Here is a 24,187-nt window from a genome sequence, read left to right as displayed (position 1 = left end):
AGATGGTAAAAAATGCATGCATTCATGTTTTATCAATATACAATGTATGGACTTTCCAAACATTCAACAGCGATTATCTCAAAATGAACATTGTGTGGGTTAGCACTATATTGCATCGACCCCTTCAATTGTCTATCAAGTTCATGTCGATGTTTTCTAATTTGATGACGTCATCATACTAGAAGTTGTGATTAAAGGCAAGATATCAAAATCAGCGAAGATTACTAATCGCTGCCTCATGTTCCTGTGTTTGATCGTCCAGTCAATACCAAACTGACGACATACGTTGAATATGTTATACTTTGAACAATTGTCTATCAAGTCCATGTCGATGTTTTCTAATTTGATAACGTCATCATACTAGAAGTTGTGATTAAAGGCAAGATATCAAAATCAGCGAAGATTATGTGTTATGTCTATGGGGGATTTTTTTTTTTTTTTAACCATGCATAGACGATAACGCTCAAGCACTTTTACCTCACTTGATTTTGCTTCATTTCCTCTGAAACTTAAGTATGTTGTAGCTGAGACAATAAGCTGCAGTAATCATACATTTTATTTTTTTTCAAATCTTCTCATCAGGTTGACAATTTTGCAGCTTAAAACTGAAAATGAGAATGGAAGGTGGACGAAACGATTCCTGATTCATCTTTCACATACATAAGTTTACGTTCCTCATATTTTCTCGTCGAGACGTATGGCCGAGTGGTTAAAGGCGACGTCTCAGAGACGTGAGGTTGCACACATTCATTCATTCATTCATTTTCATTTTCATTTCATTTATTTCATTCCTTCTTTCTTTTTCGTCAAACATAACACGAAATGTATCAGAAGATATAACATAGGCATGTATTCGACTTTACATGGTAGATAATGGTTAACAAATACGAAATTATACATGCATACCGGCAAAATACAAAGTTATGTTTGGAGGATAAAAAAAAAAGAAAGAACTGAGAGGTTCACTGAAAAGCATGCTTGTAAATTGATAACCACTCAAAAGGATTCTTGTGAATACATTAAACTTTTTTTTTTTTTTTTTTTACAAAGACAGGAGAGAACAAGACAGTAGAAACACAACGACATTACATGACTTTACAGTAGGGTATACCATGACACATGCGGGTTCGAACCCCACAAGATCACGAAACAAAATACTTAGCCATTTTACTTTTTTTTTTCTTCAGTGGTGTATTACATATTCGTCCATGTAGAAATCACGTTCGTATAGAAACGCACCTATACACACACACACACAATATCCCTCTTTCTTGTGTTGGAGACCACATTGCTTCGATTGCTGCAAAATTTTGCAGGCTGACTTTATCAAACCGATTATAGTATAAGTAATGACGACTACGGAGGTGTTGTACTTTGAACAATTGTCTTTCAAGACCATGTCATTGTTTTGTACTTTGATGACGTCATCACACTGAAAATTGTGATTAGAGGTAAAGACGCAAAATCGGACAAGTTTACGTGTTATGTCTATGGTAGGTGATTTTTCTTTTAAACCATGCATTGACTTGACAACGTTTAAGCACCTTTATCTCAGCTGATTTTGCTTCGTTTCCTCTGAAACTAAAGTATGTTGTAGCTGAGACAATAAGCTGCAGTAATCATGCATTTTATTCTTTGAAATCTCCTCATCAGGTTGACAATTTTGCAGTTTAAAACTGAAAATGAGAATGGAATGTGGACGAAACGATTCCTGATTCATCTTTCACACACATAAGTTTACGTTCGTCATATTTTCTCGTCGAGACGTATGGCCGAGTGATTAAAGGCGACGTCTCAGAGAAGTGAGGTTGCATACGTGCGGGTTCGAACCCCACAAGATCACGAAACAAAATACTTTGCTATTTTACTTTTTTTTTCTTCAATGGTGTATTACATATTCGTCCATGTAGAAGTCAAGTTCGTATATAAACGCACCTATACACACACACACACACACACACACACAATATCCCTCTTTTTTGTGTTGGAGACCACATTGCTTCGACTGCTGCAAACTTTTGCAGGCTGACTTTGTCAAACCGATCATAGTATGTAATGACGACGACGGAGGTGTTGTACATTGAAAAATTGTCTTTCAAGACCATGTCAATAAGCCAGTTCGGGGTTAGCTCATGGGCACATGGGTACAAATGACCTTTCTTCTTTCTCAGTTGATTAGGCACTCCACTAGTTTCAAGCGACAGAAGGCATGAGCTTGCCCAACGTAACAATTTATGGAATTCATCAGTCATGTTCAAACAAAGGATGAACTTGCATAGACCAGGTGACCAGAATGATCCTTCCATTGACATTTTGGAAAGCATCCATTTCATTATTTTGCATTGAATGTATTAACAATCTCTTTCTATTGATATTGTCAGACACCGCTTTTGCTGTCATGTGGATGTGCTGGCAAGCACCACTTATAGGGATCAGTTGAATAATCATTACATTACAGATGCTTATCTCAGTGAATTTAAAAACCACCATGCTCTGCTGGTACAGATGACCTTTTTCTGCTCATGCTCAAAGTGGAACCCCGAACTGGCTTATTGTTTCGTACTTTGATGACGTCATCACACTGAAAATTGTGATTAAAGGCAAGGTATCAAAACCAGCCGATTATAGGTTTTATGTCTACGGCACGTATTTTTCCCAAGTCGCCAGAAATGGCATAGCGACATCAGTCGTTACAAGGCCGCATTTCCGTCTAGCAATGCAATACATGTTCACGCGGCCCCGTTTGTTGAGTGGGCATTGACTTTTTCCCCCTGTAATATCTATACATTTTTTTTTTGCCTAACCATTTCCGTGGATGTCCCGTGGCCGAGTGGTTAGAGAAACGGATTTGCATGCACGCTGAATAATTTCAAGGTGCCTATATCACATTCTTTTCTTTGTCGATCACGGATGACCGACATCTGATGACCCCAAGCGTATCACCTAACTCGTCCTTAGTGTGACGAGTTTCATATCTCGTTTTTTATTCTTCTTTCTTTCTGCCACATTTTGTGTCGTCAATATCTCAACAATGACATCACGGAATGACATGACATTTTCAGTCAACATGTCTCATAACAATATCTAGCCACAATAAGGTTTTCATGACAGTAACATATCTATGACGTCATCTAGGCGCCATTTTGTGATTTTCGGACCTTGTCACATGATCAATCATAACTTCATAACTAGATGTCATTTCTGTATCATTTTCGCTGGACATAAAGTTCAGGTCACGCTCTATCTTAATTTCTAACGCTAGTTACCCAGGTCATCATTAGGCGCGCGTAAGCGCGCGTCAAAATTTTAAAAGGCTCAAAACGACTTCCCAATGGGAAATCTCGAAGTTTCAGACAATTATAAGCGTTTCAAACATTTTCTCGCGTGCGCGTCCGTCCGCGCAATTCCGCGCGCAGAGCGCTTAAGAAACATGGAAATGCAATTTTTTTGACTGATTTGGATTCCTGATACTTTGAGTAACAGTATCCATTGATTTCCGATCGATTTCGACCCATAACAAAGGAATGCACAGGCGTCAAAGTTGAAATTCCGCACGCGCGTCTTTCTGCAAATATAGTGAAAAAACATGTCTTTGTTTATTTCGTCATAGCTCTTTAAATCGTCCGTTGACCCTATATTTCTATTGCATATTACAAAAGCATATGAATTGTAAATAACATTCCAAGTATCAATATTGCCAGAGAAACGCGATGACGTCATCAAATCGTCATTTTATATAAAAAAAGTGGAATTGATTTTTTTGAGGTACTGTTTCTGACATTCATTTGCTCGTATCTCTGTTGTTTAAGCTCAATATTATCCCAAATTCAGATATGTTGTACTTTGAACATTTGCCTCTCAAGTCCATGTGATGGTTTTGATATATGATGACGTCATCATACTAGAAATTGTGATTAAAGGTAAAGACTCAAAATCAGACAAGTTTACGTGTTATGTCTATGGGAGGTGATTTTTTTTCAAACCATGCATTGACTTGACAACGTTTAAGCACCTTTACCTCATCTGATTTTGCTCCATTTCCTCTGAAACATAAATATGTTGTAGCTGAGACAATAAGCTGCAGTCATCATGCATTTTATATTTTCAAATCTCCTCATCAGGTCGACAATTTTGTAGTTAAAAACTGAAAATGAGAATGCAATCTGTACGGAATGATTCCCGATTGTTCTTTGCAACTGTATATTGGTCGAATCCACGCGGCCACTTGTGGGAAGTTGAATAGCGCCATCTCAGTCAGCACTGTCACGACAGTATAATCATACATTTAAGTTTCGCATAGAATCTCCAGGACAGCCATATGGCGTAATCGCTTAGCGCGCTGGGTGTTCATAACGCCATACCGGAAGGCGAGAAGTTCGACTCCCGCGGAAGTTTTCTCTTTCTTTTTTTTTTTCCGGCAATTCAGCTTTACTCCGATGTCATTTATCGTATTATTTTACCAAGTATACGTAACCCGTGAACACGGCTGCTCTATTTCCCTCGTTTTGTATTGGAGTTTGGAGATTGGGTTTGCTTCATTAATTTTGTCACACTTAATGTTGTAAATTGCCCCTTGTTACAGTGTCCCGCTTGCCACCTTTCGTTTGCTCTTTCCTTTTCTCTTCATTGGTTCTTGTAATATTGTAACAGGATAGGTAGGAACATGTCTGTACGTTTAGATAACTGGCAGGAATGGGAGCTGAATTGATTAACTCTAGTCCAGGTGTATGGCGTCTCGCTCATCTCTTTGAAATTCCAGGTTGTTATTGTTTGACCCAATAACGGAGTTGTAGACAGGTTTTATGTTGCTATAGAGGTATCTTGTGCCACATGAATGGAAGGCATCACTGTTTAGTAGTAGTAATGAACTTTTTCATGTTGTAAATGATATAAAGATATGAATTTCACATCCAATCTTCGGGACAGCCGTGTGGCTTTATAGTCGCTTAGCGCGCTGCATGGTCATTATGCACTACCTTAGGACGAGATGTTCGGGACCCGCAGGACGCTATTATTTTTTTTCTCTCTCTCTCTCTTTCTTTGTTTTTCTTTTGGCAGTTCAGCCTCATTCCGATGTCATTACCCCACGACACACAGTCACTCAAGTTCCCTTTTTTTTTTTTTGTCGGAGGCTGGAGGTTGGATTTGCTTCATTTATCATACGTAATGTTGTAAATTGCCCTTGATATACAGTGCCCCGCTTGCCACCTTTCGTTTTCTCTTTCCTTTTCTCTACGTTTGTTCCTGTTACACTGCACAAGACAGGTCGGAAAATAATTTACATAACTCAACTGGAGCAGGAATGGCAACTGAATAAATTAACTCTAGGACAGGTGTATGGCGTCTCGCTCGTCTCTTTGAAATTCCAGGTTGCTATTGTTTGACCCAATAACGGAATTGTAGACAGGTTTTATGCTGCTATAGAGGTATCTTGTGCCACATGAGTAGAAGGCATCACTGTTAGTAGTAGTAATGAACTTTTTCATGTCCCTCCATGTCAATTATAGTGTGTTCAAAGGGGTTGTGTGTCTATCTGCCAAAGAAAAGGAAAACCTTATTTTCGCCATGGCTATTTCTCTATACGTAACCGTAGGTGATGAGTGTTGTTGGTATCTGAGCAGTGAATAACACAACATCAGGCTAAAATCCCCTTTTATACGCGCTAAGCGTTCAATTTGATATATCTTTATTTATGTAGTCAATCACTGCTAATGGCGCTACAGAATTATGTTATAACACCTTTCACTGAAAGTTTATAAAGCAAAGTTTATGGACAAGGCAAGCAATTGTACATGAATAATACCAATGATTTCAGAGGGAAATTATGGTATACCTAAATGTAAGGGTATCATTGCTTTGGAATTGCTGAAACAATATCTTGGCACGAGGTCTTCCACCTCAAATAACTGATCCCTTTAAAGATGTGTCGGTCACGGGTGATCGTCATGATTCATCTTTCACGTAGAAGCTTCCGTTCCACACTCTTAGTTCGAGAAGACTTACCATCATACTTCAAATTGTGATTAAAGGTAAAGACTCAAAATCAGACAAGTTGACGTGTTATGTCTAAGGGAGGTGATTTTTTTTTTAAACCATGCATTGACTTGACAACGTTTCACCACCTTTATTTCAGCTGATTTTGCTCCATTTCCTCTGAAACTTAAGTATGTGGTAGCTCAGACAATAAGCTGCAGTAATCATGCATTTTATTTTTTTCAAATCTCCTCATCAGGTTGATAATTTTGCAGCTAAAAACTGAAAATGCGAATGGAATGTGGACGAAACGATTCCTGATTCATCTTTCACATACATAAGTTTACATTCCTCTTATTTTCTCGTCGAGACGTATGGCCGAGAGGATAAAGGCGACGTCACAAGATACGTGAGGTTGCACACGTACGGGTTCGAACCCCATAAGAACATGAAACAAAATACTTACATCTTTTGCTTTTTTTCTTTTATGGAGTATTCACCTTCGTCCATGTAGAAATCACGTTTTCATGTAAACGTACACACACACACACACACACACACACACACACACACACACACACACACAATATCCCTTTGTTTTGTGTTGGAGACCACATTGCTTTGACTGGCAACTTGGACTTGAAATTACAAATGTTAAAGTGAAGATGGCTCTTAAAAGACCGCATGGCCATGTTTGATTTCTTTTTTTTTACAATATAAAGACCTATTGGTAAATATTCATTCACATATCCTTTCCAATCAACTTACTTGGACACGCCGACACCACACGAAATTTTCAATTGGTTGCATGACAGAAACAATTTCATCTGAATTATGTAGGACTGCATAAAGAATTGGACTTCACGAATATTTCTCAATATTAAATTATACTTCAAGTCGCTACTTAACATTATTTTCGTTGTCGATCACTGAAAATGAGAATGGAATTTGGTCGAAACGATTCCCGATTTATCTTTGTAACTGTATATTGATCGAATCCACGCGGCCACTCGTGGGAAGTTGAACAGCGCTATCAGTCACTTGACGTATATCGCCAAAAAACTGAATATCAATGTAAATTTGTGTTGTGTATAGCATACATAGATAGATTTAAGTTTCGCACAGGATCTTCGGATCTTCCGTGTGGCAGAATCGCTTAGCACGCTGCGTGTTTATAATGCCCGACCGGAAGGAGAGAAGTTAATCGAGTCCCGCAGGACTTTTTCCTTTTATTTCTTTTTTCTTTTCTTTTTTTTCAGCAGTTCAGCTTCACTCTGATGTCATGAACACAGCTACTCTCTTTCCCTTGTTTTGTATTGGAGTTTGGAGGTTGGGTTTGCTTCATTAATTTTGTCACGCGTAATGTTGTAAATTGCCCCTTGAAACAGTGCCACGCTTGCTACCATTCTTTTTCTCTTTCCTTTTCTCTTCATTTAGATTTTGTTCTTGTTATACTGTAGCAGGATATTTAGGAACGTGTACGTTTACATAACTCACAGGAATGGGAACTGAATTAATTAACTCTAGTCCAGGTGTATGGCGTCTCGCTTATCTGTTTAGAATTCCAGGTTGTTATTGTTTGACAAAAACGGAGTTAAAGACAGGCAGGGAAGGAAGTGACTTGATATTTATTGCTTCATATTATATGAGGAATTTCGGGCAATACCTTTCCAATTAGTGTAGTGATTTTGACAGGGTTCTCTGTCGTTTATTTTCGTCATGGCTGTTTCACTAGTTTAGCCATAGGTGATATGTGTTGTTGGCATCTGGGAGAATAGAACAGATCAGTACCAGACTGGAATAGCCCTATAAGCAATGTGGTAAGCATTCAATTTGTTGCATTATCTTTCTTCTTTAAAGTCAATCACTACTGATCGAATTACACCATATAATATGGCACGTTTCACTGGTAGTTTAGGAAAAGGGAGCTAATTCAATGCAAGATACAATGATATGTGCTACCATTGATTTTAGAGACGTCATTGTGGTGTGGTGCTGGTGGTGGTAAGGGAATCATTGCTTTTAAATTAATGAGACAATCCTTGGAACTTTGCATCAAGAATATAATGCATGTTCGTGCGGCGTTTTTTTTTTTTTTAATCCTGACGTGGACATTATTTTTCTTTATCTTGTTTTTAATTCAAGAATGTTATATCTGAATATGTTCGATTTAGTTACGGTTTCAATGCATCTTGTTTACCATCTTCTCTGACATTAAATTGATGGTTTTTAAATTTGACATTGTCTGTCTATTTGTCTGTTTATGCTCATAAAACACTGCTATAACAACTAAAACATTTGTTTCACTTGTCACACGCAATGCTATGGATTGCAGTTGTGCATGCAGTTTTCCTTTTGCCACCTCTCGTTTTTCTCTCCCCTTTTCCCTCACTTTGGTTTTGTTATACTGCAGATGGGAATGATTACAATAACATAACCCAACTTGAAGTAGGAATGAGAACTGAATAAATTAACTCTAGGCCAGGTGTATATAGCGTCTCGCTCATCTCTTTGAAATTTCAGGTTGTCATTGTTCTATCAACGGAGTTGAAGACAGGCTTTATGTTGCTATAGAGGTATCTAGCTCCACATGAATGGAATGCATACGCTGTTTAGTATTAGTAATGAACTTTTTCATGTCCATCCCTGCCAAGAAAAGTGTGTTTGACGGGGTTCTGTGTCATTGTGCCTATGAGAAAGCAAAGTTTTATTTTCGCCATGGCTGTTTCTCTATGCGTAGCCGTGAGTGATGGATGTTGTTGGCATCTAGCCACTAGCTGGGCAGTAAAAAACCGAGTATCATGCTATAATACCCCCCCCCCCCGTTAGGTTCTAAGCGTTCAATGTGATATATATTTCTTCTTCATTATGTCAATCACTGCTGATGGAATTACAGAATTATGCTATGACACGTTTCACTCAAAGCTTAAAAAGCAAAGTTTATGCACTATACAAGTAATGGTGCATGAATCCTATAGACCATTGATTTTAGATGAGAAATTATGATATGCCTATAGTAGGGATGTCATTGATTGGGAATTAATGACACGATTAAGCATTTTCATAATCCTTATCCTTCACTCTAACCTCCGTGAAAATATCATATTTGAATTCAACCAATAAGATGGTAAAAAATGCATGCATTCATGTTTTATCAATATACAATGTATGGACTTTCCAAACATTCAACAGCGATTATCTCAAAATGAACATTGTGTGGGTTAGCACTATATTGCATCGACCCCTTCAATTGTCTATCAAGTTCATGTCGATGTTTTCTAATTTGATGACGTCATCATACTAGAAGTTGTGATTAAAGGCAAGATATCAAAATCAGCGAAGATTACTAATCGCTGCCTCATGTTCCTGTGTTTGATCGTCCAGTCAATACCAAACTGACGACATACGTTGAATATGTTATACTTTGAACAATTGTCTATCAAGTCCATGTCGATGTTTTCTAATTTGATGACGTCATCATACTAGAAGTTGTGATTAAAGGCAAGATATCAAAATCAGCGAAGATTATGTGTTATGTCTATGGGGGGATTTTTTTTTTTAACCATGCATAGACGATAACGCTCAAGCACTTTTACCTCACTTGATTTTGCTTCATTTCCTCTGAAACTTAAGTATGTTGTAGCTGAGACAATAAGCTGCAGTAATCATACATTTTATTTTTTTTCAAATCTTCTCATCAGGTTGACAATTTTGCAGCTTAAAACTGAAAATGAGAATGGAAGGTGGACGAAACGATTCCTGATTCATCTTTCACATACATAAGTTTACGTTCCTCATATTTTCTCGTCGAGACGTATGGCCGAGTGGTTAAAGGCGACGTCTCAGAGACGTGAGGTTGCACACATTCATTCATTCATTCATTTTCATTTTCATTTCATTTATTTCATTCCTTCTTTCTTTTTCGTCAAACATAACACGAAATGTATCAGAAGATATAACATAGGCATGTATTCGACTTTACATGGTAGATAATGGTTAACAAATACGAAATTATACATGCATACCAGCAAAATACAAAGTTATGTTTGGAGGATAAAAAAAAAAGAAAGAACTGAGAGGTTCACTGAAAAGCATGCTTGTAAATTGTGAACCACTCAAAAGGATTCTTGTGAATACATTAAACTTTTTTTTTTTTTTTTTTTTTTTTTTTTTTTTTTTTTTTTTTTTTTTTTTTACAAAGACAGGAGAGAACAAGACAGTAGAAACACAACGACATTACATGACTTTACAGTAGGGTATACCATGACACATGCGGGTTCGAACCCCACAAGATCACGAAACAAAATACTTAGCCATTTTACTTTTTTTTTTCTTCAGTGGTGTATTACATATTCGTCCATGTAGAAATCACGTTCGTATAGAAACGCACCTATACACACACACACACAATATCCCTCTTTCTTGTGTTGGAGACCACATTGCTTCGATTGCTGCAAAATTTTGCAGGCTGACTTTATCAAACCGATTATAGTATAAGTAATGACGACTACGGAGGTGTTGTACTTTGAACAATTGTCTTTCAAGACCATGTCATTGTTTTGTACTTTGATGACGTCATCACACTGAAAATTGTGATTAGAGGTAAAGACGCAAAATCGGACAAGTTTACGTGTTATGTCTATGGGAGGTGATTTTTCTTTTAAACCATGCATTGACTTGACAACGTTTAAGCACCTTTATCTCAGCTGATTTTGCTTCGTTTCCTCTGAAACTAAAGTATGTTGTAGCTGAGACAATAAGCTGCAGTAATCATGCATTTTATTCTTTGAAATCTCCTCATCAGGTTGACAATTTTGCAGTTTAAAACTGAAAATGAGAATGGAATGTGGACGAAACGATTCCTGATTCATCTTTCACACACATAAGTTTACGTTCGTCATATTTTCTCGTCGAGACGTATGGCCGAGTGATTAAAGGCGACGTCTCAGAAAAGTGAGGTTGCATACGTGCGGGTTCGAACCCCACAAGATCACGAAACAAAATACTTTGCTATTTTACTTTTTTTTCTTCAATGGTGTATTACATATTCGTCCATGTAGAAGTCAAGTTCGTATATAAACGCACCTATACACACACACACACACACACACACACACACACACACACAATATCCCTCTTTTTTGTGTTGGAGACCACATTGCTTCGACTGCTGCAAACTTTTGCAGGCTGACTTTGTCAAACCGATCATAGTATGTAATGACGACGACGGAGGTGTTGTACTTTGAAAAATTGTCTTTCAAGACCATGTCAATAAGCCAGTTCGGGGTTAGCTCATGGGCACATGGGTACAACCCTTATAAAAAAAAAACCATGGTTTTACAACGGTAACTATGGTATAACCATGGTTATGGACGGTTTTACAATGGATCGATGGTAGTCCATGATTTTTAATTCATATCCATGGTAAATGTGTGGCGAAAGTGTGGTAATACCATTGTTAAAATACCATAGTTATGATAACATGATAAAACTTTCATTTTACGACGGTTTTAAAACCATGGTGAAAAAATCATTGTTATACCACAGTTTTAAGAAATTAATAAAACAATGGTGAGAAAACCACGACAAAACCATCGTTCTACTTTGGTAAAAATAACATAATAATATAACAATGGTTGTAACCATGGTTTCACAATAGTATAAAAACAATGGTTAGGAAACCATGGTGTAACTCTCGTTCTACCAAGGTTGAAAACCATCGTTATTAAACCATGATTTCATCATGGTTTTATGATAGTGTAAAAAAGATAGTAATAAAACCATGATTGTAACCATGGTATTATGATAGCACAAAAACACTAGTTATAATACCATGGTTAAACTTTCGTTTTACAAAGGTTAAAAATGATGGGTATTAACCATGATATTAACCATGGTTTTATCATAGTTAAAAAATGATGGTTATATAACCATGGCTCTAACAGTGGTTTAATGAAAGTGTTTTAAAACCATGGTTAAAAAATTATCGTTATACCACAGTTTTAAGAAATTAAAAAAACAATGGCGAGAAAACCACAACAAGACTATCGTTCTACTTTGGTCAAAATAACATAATAATATAACAATGGTTGTAACCATGGTTTCACAATAGTATAAAAACAATGGTTAGGAAACCATGGTGTAACTCTCATTCTACTAAGGTTGAAAACCATCGTTATTAAACCATGATTTCATCATGGTTTTATGATAGTGTAAAAAAGATAGTAATAAAACCATGATTTCAACCATGGTATAATGATAGCACAAAAACACTAGTTATAATACCATGGTTAAACTTTCGTTTTACAAAGGTTAAAAATGATGGGTATTATAACCATGATATTAACCATGGTTTTATCATAGTTAAAAATGATGGTTATATAACCATGGCTCTAACAGTGGTTTAATGAAAGTGTTTTAAAACCATGGTTAAAAAATTATCGTTATACCACAGTTTTAAGAAATAAAAAAAAAATGGTGAGAAAACCACAACAAGACTATCGTTCTACTTTGGTAAAAATAACATAATAATATAACAATGGTTGTAACCATGGTTTCACAATAGTATAAAAACAATGGTTAGGAAACCATGGTGTAACTCTCGTTCTACTAAGGTTGAAAACCATCGTTATAAAACCATGATTTCATTATGGTTTTATGATAGTGTAAAAACAATAGTTATAAAACCATGATTTTAACCGTGGTTTTATGATAGCACAAAAACACTAGTTATAATACCATGGTTAAACTTCGTTTTACAAAGGTTGAAAACGATGGCTATTAACCATGATTATATTAACCATGGTTTTATCATAGTTAAAAAATGATGGTTAGGCTATATAACCATGACTTTAACAGTGGTTTAACAAAAGTGTGAAAACAACGTTTTAAACAATCGTTCAAATTCCATTTTAGCAAGGAAAACGATGGTCATAGCTACACCAGGATTTGAACCATGGTTTTATCATAGTGTGATGTGCAAAGGATGGTTATGAAACATTGATTGGTTCTACGAACCGTGGTTTCATGATAGTGAAGAGGCGGTTAAAAAGCCATATGATTTTCACCATGGTTGTATGATAGCTCATAGGAACAGTGGTTATAAAACCGTGGTTTAACTTCTGTTTACCCACGGTTGAAAAAGTGGTTATTTTTTAACAATCAATGGTTTCAACCGTGGTTTCATGCTGATCAGATATAAAATAGAGTGCGGAAAAACCATATTCTAGAATTTCTAACCATGGAACCTTGTATGATAGCATAAGAACAGTGGTTATTAAACCATGGTTAACTTTTTGTTTTACCAAAGTTTAAACCACGTGCACTAGCCATGATTATTGAATGATGTCGATCACAAAAATCAATATGAAAACTCATAATTTGATGGCCGCAATGCCAATGCAAGTCATGACGGACATTCATCTAACGCAACCACCAGCACCCGTATGGCTTCAACAGGATTATGTAAACAAACAGTAGTCTTACCATTGCAAACAAAAAGCTGCTTCACTTGCTTGATTTACAGCATTCCTAAAATGCAACATCTATTCACTACGGAATAAAGCACATAAAAAACCTTAAATGAGATTACATACTCGTGAAAAAATAAAAAAAGGTAGTAACCCATTGCCGCCCGTTCGATCCCCGTAGCTTTGACATGTACACACAACAATAGAAAACTATATGAATGCAATCGGCGTGTAGTAATTGTGTACGATGAATGGGAGATCCGGGTTGTTGATATGAGGCTCGTTCGTACCAAAGATCACAACAAAAATATATTTCAAAATATATGGAGCATAAAAAATATTGACACATTAAAAAAAATTTAATTCGCAATAAGAAAAAGTTTTAAACATATATTTATAATTCAAAACCAAAAAATTAATGATTACAAGTTTTCTTGATAATAATGTAACGTAAGAGGTCATGTGCGTGTTGTTGTTGTCGCTGATTGAACCTTACGTGTATGTACTGCTGAACCGTTAGTCCGCGACCGCGCTCAAAAACCACACACACGGCTACGATGATTTGCTGTTCATCATTTCAAACGCTCTTTCGTGATAATCTCTGACCGGAGTCAAACATCTCGACGTACGAATATGATATTTTCAGAAATGGCTAGCAAACGGCCCCTAAGAAAAAGAGGAACTGCTCCTTTGGGATTCTTCGAGGAAGGTTGGTCAACGTAACTTTTAATACATTATTAGTAGACCTAATCTTAGCTAAAATAATTACCACTGATACCAGCGAGATTTGCATTGAATTGTCCCGACCGACCCGGGGCCGGCAGCGGCCCTGCCCCTGCTGTGCAAATTTCGCATGATCGTATCAAGTGGGGATAACCAGTCCAGTAGACTGTTCTGTATCTGAAAGTGTGACTGAGTCAGTGAGTGTGAGAGTATGACATGAGAGCTCAAGAATTTGGAATGAGTTGTTCTAACTCAGCTACTGACGGTGCTGTATATGTACTGAACTGTTAGTGTTACTGTGTCACGTAAATTCTACAAGTTATCTACGCCATTGTACGGTAACTAGATTCTATACACAACCCAGTCGCTGTAGACAGTGTAGATCTAGTATGGTTGGGGCACCACCTATCGGCAGGGCACCTTCCCATCGGCACCCTGCGTATCATGGCTGTTTGCGTATAGAACGAAAAGGTACGCACGGGATTGAGTGTCATGAGCTATAAAAACAATAAAAACGAAGAAACGAAAATCAAACTCAAACAAACCAAGCTAAAAATTACACATCCGCTCAGTAACGACGCATGGCTGTGAAATTCACGTGTATTAACGTGTTACCTATGGCCTGTGAAATTCACGTGTATTACCTATGCTGTGAAATTCACGTGTATACCTATGGAGGTTAGGGGGTGCCGATCGCAAGGTTCCCTTTTTAGCTGCGCGAAGAAAACGAAACGCACGCGCTAAAATTGCGCTATTTTAAAACGGAGATTCATAATCAACGAGACGGTCTCGACATTCAAAACTGCAGTATTTATGGCATATTTGAGGTAAGAATTAGGCGGATTTGTGTTATATTTTTAGAATAAACAAGCTACAGATCTTTAGGGTGACGATACGTGGTACCCCCAACCCTACTAGTAGCGACAGGCTATAATTTATTCGCACAGCGTACTCTAACAGCGTCTGGTCGGGCTAACAAGACGGTAGTCGGTAGTTCTAACAGTTAGGCGTAATCCCTAACAATGTTAGTAGGCATAGGCCTACCTCATATTGGGTGGTGATATCAGGTTCGGTGCAAGCTACATCAACAACACTATTTTCTGCTAACTCTGTTAGGACTTCTAGTGGTAACTGCTCCAGTGAATCAAGATAATCAGTAGAAGCTACGCTAAGACACAAGGGCTTACTCCTGCGAACTAGTACGCTCATGGGCGAAATACTGACGCCATTCCGCCATTGAAAGCAACAGACCGATAGATTGATTAGAGGGCGTACTGTATATTACGCGATCATGATATCAGTGCCGTATCACTGGGTCCTTGTATTTCTGTCTCCCTTTCATTTTTCCCCTTTTTAGGGGGCATACTTAACAGGGGAAGATATGTACCGATGTATGTACTTAGAATCTTGTTTTGTCGTAAAGAAATATCATTCCTGTCTAACCGTGAAATGTATTTGAAAAAAATGTCATTTACTTTCCAATCGCAATCTGCAGGCCCACAAAGTTTGAGCTGAAGTAGGTAGACCAAACTATGTTTCGGGAGGGAGAGAGAAATGAGATAGGTGGCGTTTGTCAGCTCAAATACAAACTTGCTGAGGGACTACTGATAAAAAAGTAATTACATTACTTCAATTTTTTTTTTTTTACATATCGACAGAAAATATACTTTTTGTGATATTTTGAGGTCTGAAATGCAATTCTACCGCTGTGTGCTTCCTTTAAAATGAAGAAAATGAAAGGAAGGTAGGGTTTGCTCCATAGGCTCACGTGTTTAAGAAGCTTGCGGTATTATTACTAAATTGGCTGCCATTGGGCTCCATGTTGGGCTCCCGCTCCATGCCGCACTACACCCGTTTGCGTGCCAAGTCGCGAGAGTACGCCCTCTTAGCTTCTATACTCTTTGATTGTGTCTCAGCACTAACTTAAGCACTGGCAGCCACTGGCACTGGCGATAAAACTGAAGTGAACTTGAAGTCCGTAGGTGCTGGTAGGATGACCTCAAAAATATGTCATAAATTTCTGGTTGCTAGTGCTGGGCAAACTTGTGAAAGATTCGTCTGTCCGAAGGAGGAGTCTTTTATTTTTTTTTTTTTTGACGTTACTTATGGCTCTCTACCTCCGGACTATGTCTATAGGAGGGGATCCGTAAAGCCAGATGCAGTCTCTGCTCTGTGGAACATATCCCCGTCGACGAGATACAGACCAATCTTTCGGTCAAGTGCTGGGCTTGGTGTTGAAATCAAAGAATGTCGTCTGCTGAACCTAGCTCCGCCATTTTGTAGTGTAAGAGTTAGGCCTGTAGCATGTACATTTTATGCTAATGCAATGGTCACCCACGCCACGAAACGTAGGCCCTACAGGAGCATGTGGCTTCATAAATCTGAGCCTGGAAGCATAAAATTAAATATTAAGTTGTGTTTTGAAGAATGGTTGAAATTTGAGGCATTTTAGTCTGTCTTCCTCACTTTGTGTCTAAAAACTAAGCAGTCCTGCATCTTTTAATATTCGAGTGTAATCATGCGCCATCACTTTTCGTCGTGCGATTCTCACGGACCTTGCGATGCTGCGATTCCAACACCTATTGCTGGGGATCAATAACTTTGATAAGTATCGCTTAGTTAATCCGACCGTCGGTGTTGGAGCTCAATTTAAGTCAGTCATTTGGGAGCTAGCACTAGCACTGATCTTGAAATCCCCCAATGGCAAAGGATGCTGTATTTTGTAATTTGTATGTTATACCAGTATATCATTCACCTAACGGATTGTTGTGTGATTTTTCTGGCAAACCTTATTTTTCTTCTCTCAATCATTAATAGGTGTATTATTGTTATGTCGTGTGTTTTTTTTTTTCCTCATCAGAATCAAAGATTGACTGTGCAAGTGGCTGATGTGAGAAGGTGTTTCCATAGAAGACTTGCAGTCCATAGAAGACTTGAGGTCCATCCATGACCATTGATCGTGCTGTCCACTAGCTTGCTCCTTTCATGGGTACAAGTACATGATACACATGCAGCGCTGATTTACATCAATATGTGTACATGGCATCCTCCTGGCTGAATTCTGGTGCAAAGAAGTGGATCATCTGATGTCATGTTTTTTCCCGTTTGACCATGTCATCAAGGAGAAGGTATTCCTTTTTCTTTGTTTCTTTATTTCAACCCAGTATGGTTCATTAGGAATTTGAGCATATCGCTGTAACATACCCAAATTCTTGTGCAACATCCTCAAAAACCAGCAGCATGCTATGCGACATTGTAGAATATTTGGGAGTCTTTTATTCCAGCAGTCATTTGGGAGCTAGCACAAGCACCAAACTTTAAATCATCCAATGCTGTATTTTGTATGTTACATCATTTTCCTGTGTGATTTTTCTGCCTAACCTTATTTCACTTCTCTCAATCATCACTATTATCGTTATGTTGTGTTATCTTTTTTTTTTCCTCATCAGAATCAATGATTGATTGTGCCAGTGGCTGACACGAGAAGGTTTCTCCATAGAAGACTTGAAGTCCACCCATGACCATCGATCAGGCTGTCCCCTAGCTAGCTCCTTTCATGGGTACAAGTATATGCAGTGCTGATACGTGTATGGCATCCTCCTGGCTGAATTCTGGTGCAGAGAAGTCCATCTACTGATGTCATACTTTCTCCCGCTTTTCCATGTCATCAAGGGTAAGATACTCCTCTTTCTTTCTTTCTTTCTTTCTTTTTTTCAACCCATTATTAGTGTAGTTCATGAGGAATTTGAGCATTACACTGCAGCATACCCAAATTCTTGTGCAACATCCTCAAATACCAGCAGCATGCTATGCAGCATCCTAAAATATTGGCAACCTGCTTAAAATAGAATGTGATCAATTTTTGAAAAACATCAAATTACTCCAGGCAATTTGTGCACAATACATGATATGGAATGTGGAACGTAATGGCTTCACCTGTATGTGGCACTTAGGGGTTAAAATGATTGTAAAAGTACACTGTATTTTAAACAGTATCTCTCCAGCACATTAGAGTGATGAAATGATGGCTAGGTGTACCACATCAATCTAATCCCATTCTTATGTTTTTTTTGCAAGGTAACTATTCTGTGCAAGAATTTTGTGTGTTGAGTATTTGAAGTAGAGTTTAACACGTACTACACGTTATTATTATTTTAAAAAAATAATAGCGTAATGAATAAATTCTCAGTTCGTTGCAGGAGTGATCTTCCCCAAGAAAATTCTCACGGCTCACGGTTGCAAAAGAAGGACATCTCAAGGCTCCACAACGACAAAGGGCACACTAACCAAGCTATATCAAGACCTAGTTCCTGCGAAGCCTCATCCAGAAGTTGCACCAAAGCTTACTGCTGGATAGTCTTGGACAGTAGAAGTACAAGGACATGTGAAGTGTTCATGTATGCTCTCATGTCAGGACTGTTGGTTGCTAGATATTTTTTTTTTTTTTTTTGATGCTGTTTTGTTCTGTTGTCCAGTGCTCCTGGTGTCACTTAAGTCCAAATTTGCATTATCTATACAATTCAAAGCTACTAATGATCATGTACATCAAACATGCACTAATATATGTACACTGTATTTAATTATCCAACTAATTCTTTGCAGGTGATATTCTTATAGTTTTAAATCATGTGACTGGCAATAAGCCATACCCACGTACAGTCAAGATGCTGCTCATGAAGCAATAAAAAGCTACTTTTCAATCGTAACAGCAAAGTGAGCAAATGTGCATTCTTATGTCTTATTTGTTGTCTGAGGTTCAGTAAGAGTACATTTTCTTCATTGATTTGTTTACATAAACCTACAGTTTTGCAACTGGAAATAATGTGATATTTGTATGATACTTTGACTTCTCACACCCAGCTGCTGAAAAATAACTTTTGAATGTATAATCATAATTGACTGTTTCTACCCCTGTGTACTTTCTTATTCTAAAGGTGCCTAGACCCGGTAGTTGCTGCAGCGCTTTTGGATGAGAGTGCCGATCACCATTAGCATTGATACAAAGACTGCCGAAATTGAGCTGTCTTCAACGGTAAAGCGCGTAGGTGTTGCTAGGTAATGTTGCCTTCATTGTCTTCTCTGCGTGTCAGACAGTCCGTAGAATTTGAATGCCAGGGTGCATGCTTCTTTGTTTGACTTCAGAGAAAAAAATATTAAAGCTGTCATCATCAGCAGTGGATTGGACTTCTTCGGACTCATGGAAATGGGTCAAAGCGTAAGCGCTAACGATAAAGAGGAGTCGATAGCATAGGTCTCTCAAGGAAGCTTGTGCCGTGCGCCGTGTACGCTAACGATAAAGAGGAGTCGATAGCATAGGTCTCTCAAGGAAGCTTGTGCCATGCGCCGTGTACGCAAGCAAACCACCGGGTCTATGTGCCTTTAAATGCTAATGACAGTACAGTCAACTCCAGTCAGTCAGTTTTGACTGAAAAAGCACATCAAATTGGGCAATGTTTGACTTCTGCATGTTCAGAGGAATACACATGACTAGGCCATAAAAATTGGGACTTATTGGTTTCCTCAATTTGGCCATAGTGTATTCGATATACATGTATGTTTTGGGGAGAGCTTTGGCTGTGTGAAAGTCAATGCTGGTAAGAGCATCGACCTACATGTACTCGTTGCTACATATAGCTTCTTTTATTAAACAGTGAATCAATTAACACTTAAAATCTGCACCCATCCACCAACACACACATGGAAGTCAGTTTTTAAATACAGCTGTACATATTTTTTAGACTATAGCTAGAAGGAAAATACATGTAATAGAGAATTGGTTTTCTCCTGTTTCAGAGTCCAGGTTCATATACATGTTTACAAATGTACTGTATCACAATACATATGTATAGGAATTGTAAGAATTATTATTCTGCTCCAGGTAATTTACTGAAAATATTTTTATTTCATCACTTTATGTGAAGACTCTACTGTGCTATTTATTGATCATTATTCATCAAATAGCAAAGCAATTGTGGAAAAATATATTTCTCCAACCAAATTTCCCCATGGTTTCTCAAAGTACTTGTGAAATACAACTGTAGTTAAAAATACATTTTTCTACGATATTGCACTGTGGTTAAATAGTGGGTTTACTTTGTACAATGGATCATGGTTGTATCGTTATTTGGGTTGTAATTCTGTGGTTTGGCAGCTGTAAAACCATGTTTTCATCTTTTCCTAACCAAACTTTCACCTTTACCTAACCATGGTTTTACACTTCCTTAACCATGGTTTCACTTCTTCGTAACCATGGTTTGGGCACGGTAGAAACACAAGTTAGTGACCATGGTAAAACCACAGTAATGTCATGGTAAGTGCGTTCCAATTTACCACCTTTAAACCATGGTTACCATGGTTAACTTGTGCTAAACCTATGGTTTAACCATGGCTACCATGGTTTAACCATAGTGCACCATTGTTTAACTATGGTTAAACTATGGTTAAACACTAGTGCACCATGGTTTGACCATAATTAAACCATATTGCCCTATGGTTAAACCATGAGTTTATCATGGTTTCATCTTTTCCTAACCGTAGTTTCACCATTTCCTAACCGTGGTTTCACCATTTCCTAACCATGGTTTTACACTTCCTTTACCATGGTTTCACTTTTTCTCAACCATGGTTTTGGCTTGGTAGAAACACAGTAGTGACCATGGTAATACCACAGTAATGTCATGGTAAGTGCGTTCCAATTTACCACCTTTAAACCATGGTTACCATGGTTAACTTATGCTAAACCTATGGTTTAACCATGGCTACCATGGTTTAACCATAGTGTACCATTGTTTAACTATGGTTAAACACTAGTGCACCATGGTTTGACCATAATTAAACCATATTGCACTATGGTTAAACCATAAGTTTGCCATGGTTTCATCTTTTCCTAACCATAGTTTCACCATTTCCTAACCATGGTTTCACACTTCCGTAACCATGGTTTTACTTTTTCTTAACCATGGTTTTGGTACTGTAGAACCACAGTAGTGACCATGGTAATACCACAGTAATGTTATGGTAAGTGCGTTCCAATTTACCACCTTTAAACCATGGTTACCATGGTTAACCCATGCTAAACCTATGGTTTAACCGTAGATACCATGGTTTAACCATAGTGCACTATTGTTTAACTATTGTTAAACTATGGTTAAACATTAGTGCACCATGGTTTGACCATAATCAAACCATATTGCACTATGGTTAAACCATGGATGGATCCAATGTAAAACCATGGTTATGACTCATAGTCAAACCATGGTATTTTTTTACAAGGGAAATGACCTTTCTTCTTTCTCAGTTGATTAGGCACTCCACTAGTTTCAAGCGACAGAAGGCATGAGCTTGCCCAACGTAACAATTTATGGAATTCATCAGTCATGTTCAAACAAAGGATGAACTTGCATAGACCAGGTGACCAGAATGATCCTTCCATTGACATTTTGGAAAGCATCCATTTCATTATTTTGCATTGAATGTATTAACAATCTCTTTCTATTGATATTGTCAGACACCGCTTTTGCTGTCATGTGGATGTGCTGGCAAGCACCACTTATAGGGATCAGTTGAATAATCATTACATTACAGATGCTTATCTCAGTGAATTTAAAAACCACCATGCTCTGCTGGTACAGATGACCTTTTTCTGCTCATGCTCAAAGTGGAACCCCGAACTGGCTTATTGTTTCGTACTTTGATGACGTCATCACACTGAAAATTGTGATTAAAGGCAAGGTATCAAAACCAGCCGATTATAGGTTTTATGTCTACGGCACGTATTTTTCCCAAGTCGCCAGAAATGGCATAGCGACATCAGTCGTTACAAGGCCGCATTTCCGTCTAGCAATGCAATACATGTTCACGCGGCCCCGTTTGTTGAGTGGGCATTGACTTTTTCCCCCTGTAATATCTATACATTTTTTTTTTGCCTAACCATTTCCGTGGATGTCCCGTGGCCGAGTGGTTAGAGAAACGGATTTGCATGCACGCTGAATAATTTCAAGGTGCCTATATCACATTCTTTTCTTTGTCGATCACGGATGACCGACATCTGATGACCCCAAGCGTATCACCTAACTCGTCCTTAGTGTGACGAGTTTCATATCTCGTTTTTTATTCTTCTTTCTTTCTGCCACATTTTGTGTCGTCAATATCTCAAGAATGACATTACGAAATAACATGACATTTTCAGTCAACATGTCTCATGACAAAATCTAGCCACAATAAGGTTTTCATGACAGTAACATATCTATGACGTCATCTACGCGCCATTTTGTGATTTTCGGACTTTGTCACATGATCGATCATAACTTCATAACTAGATGTCATTTCTGTATCATTTTCGGTGGACATGAAGTTCAGGTCACGCTCTATCTTACTTTTTAACGCTAGTTACACAGGTCATCATTACGCGCGCGTAAGCGCGCGTCAAAATTTTAAAAGGCTCAAAACGACTTCTCAATGGGAAATCTCGAAGTTTCAGACAATTTTAAGCGTTTCAAACATTTTCTCGCGTGCGCGTCCGTCCGCGCAATTTCGCGCGCAGAGCCCGTAAGCAACATGAAAATGCAATTTTTTTGACTGATTTGGATTCCTTATACTTTGAGTAACAATATCCATCGATTTCCGATCGATTTCGACCTATAACAAAGGAATGCACTGGCGTCAAAGTTGAAATTCCGCGTGCGCGTCTTTCTGCAAATATAGTGAAAAAACATGTCTTTGTTTATTTCGCCATAGCTCTTTAAATCGTCCGTTGACCCTATATTTCTATTGCATATTACAAAAGTATATGAATTGGAAATAACATTCCAAGTATCAATATTGCCAGGAAAGCGCGATGACGTCATCATATCGTCATTTTAAATAAAAAAGTGGAATTATTTTTTTTTGAGGTACTGTTTCAGACATTCATTTGTTCGTATCTCTGTTGTTTAAGCTCAATATTATCCCAAATTTAGATATGTTGTACTTTGAACATTTGCCTCTCAAGTCCATGTGATGGTTTTGAAATACGATGACGTCATCATACTAGAAATTGTGATTAAAGGTAAAGACTCAAATTCAGACAAGTTTACGTGTTATGTCTATGGGAGGTGATTTTTTTTAAAACCATGCATTGACCTGACAACGTTTAAGCACCTTTACCTCATCTGATTTTGCTCCATTTCCTCTGAAACATACGTATGTTGTAGCTGAGACAATAAGCTTTAGTAATCGTGCATTTTATGTTTTCAAATCTCCTCATTAGGTTGATAATTTTGTAGTTTAAAACTGAAAATGAGAATGCAATCTGTACAGAACGATTCCCAATTTTTCTTTGCAACTGTATATTGATCGAATCCACGCTGCCACTTGTGAGAAGTTGAATAGCGCCATCACAAGTCAACTAGTGACGATAGTATTATTATATATTTAAGTTTCGCACTCAATCTTCAGGACAGCCGTGTGGCGTAATCGCTTAGCGCTGGGTGTTCATAACGCCATACCGGAAGGAGAGAAGTTCGACTCCCGCAGGACTTTTCCCGTTCTTTTTTTTTTTTTTTTTTCGGCAGGTCAGCTTTACTCCGATGTCATTTATCATATTATTTTATCAAGTGTACGTAACCCATGAACACGGCTGCTCTATTCCCCTTGTTTTGTATTGGAGTTTGGAGATTGGGTTTGCTTCATTAATTTTGTCACACTTAATGTTGTAAATTGCCCCTTGTTACAGTGTCCCGCTTGCCACCTTTCGTTTGCTCTTTCCTTTTCTCTTCATTGGTTATTGTTATACTGTAACAGGATAGGTAGGAACATGTACGTTTAGATAACTGGCAGGAATGGGAGCTGAATTGATTAACTCTAGTCCAGGTGTATGGCGTCTCGCTCATCTCTTTGAAATTCCATGTTGTTATTGTTTGACCCAATAACGGAGACGTAGACAGGTTTTATGTTGCTATAGAGGTATCTTGTGCCACATGAATGGAAGGCATCACTGTTTAGTAGTAGTAATGAACTTTTTCATGTTGTAAATGATATAAAGA

The 24,187-nt window shown here is 37.9% G+C and overlaps 1 protein-coding gene and 1 long non-coding RNA gene across 2 annotated transcripts in view; both read left to right on the top strand.

The window, feature by feature from the left end:
• Positions 1–24,187, top strand: part of LOC140243899 (uncharacterized) — a 63,278-nt gene that overhangs the window by 15,270 nt on the left and 23,821 nt on the right. The window lies entirely within an intron of this gene.
• LOC140243783 (uncharacterized) lies at positions 14,019–18,871 on the top strand. Its single transcript, XR_011902251.1, has 4 exons — positions 14,019–14,151; positions 17,026–17,293; positions 17,615–17,838; positions 18,355–18,871. It is a non-coding gene; the product is annotated as an uncharacterized lncRNA (long non-coding RNA).

Source organism: Diadema setosum, chromosome 20 (assembly GCF_964275005.1).
Source record: "Diadema setosum chromosome 20, eeDiaSeto1, whole genome shotgun sequence".
Taxonomy (NCBI): Eukaryota; Metazoa; Echinodermata; class Echinoidea; order Diadematoida; family Diadematidae; genus Diadema; species Diadema setosum.
The sequence above is the reverse complement of the archived record's forward strand: the minus strand, read 5'-3'. Positions and strand labels throughout refer to the sequence as shown.